Source organism: Antrostomus carolinensis, unplaced genomic scaffold (assembly GCF_000700745.2).
Source record: "Antrostomus carolinensis isolate BGI_N321 unplaced genomic scaffold, ASM70074v2 scaffold30485, whole genome shotgun sequence".
Classification (NCBI taxonomy): domain Eukaryota; kingdom Metazoa; phylum Chordata; class Aves; order Caprimulgiformes; family Caprimulgidae; genus Antrostomus; species Antrostomus carolinensis.
This window is the reverse complement of record NW_010314786.1, coordinates 37121-37449: the sequence shown is the minus strand read 5'-3', so window position 1 is coordinate 37449 and position 329 is coordinate 37121. Positions and strand designations below refer to the sequence as shown.

Here is a 329-nt window from a genome sequence, read left to right as displayed (position 1 = left end):
TTTTTTTTTTTTTTTTCCTTTTTTTTTTCCATTTAATTAATTATTGCAACGGTTTTTTCTTTTTATACTTTTTATATTTTAATTTTATTTTCCATTTTCCCCTTTTTAATTTTTGATCTTTTCCTTTTTCCTTCCGTTCGATCCTTATTAACACGATCGGAGATTTTTTTTTAAAAAGAGCGTATTTTTTTCTTCGGAAGAAAATAACATTTCAGGCGGAGGAAGTTATTTTTAAAAGATGGAGAAAAGCGGCAGGAAGAAAGAGACCGACTCTCAGTCGGGGGGGTTCTCGGTTTTGCTCCGCGCTGCCCGTTTGCGCGGGGCCGCGC

The 329-nt window shown here is 35.3% G+C and overlaps 1 protein-coding gene across 1 annotated transcript in view; it reads left to right on the top strand.

The window, feature by feature from the left end:
- GATA5 (GATA binding protein 5) overlaps window positions 1-329 on the top strand; it is a gene marked incomplete at its 5' end in the record, with an annotated part of 11035 nt that overhangs the window by 1363 nt on the left and 9343 nt on the right. The window lies entirely within an intron of this gene.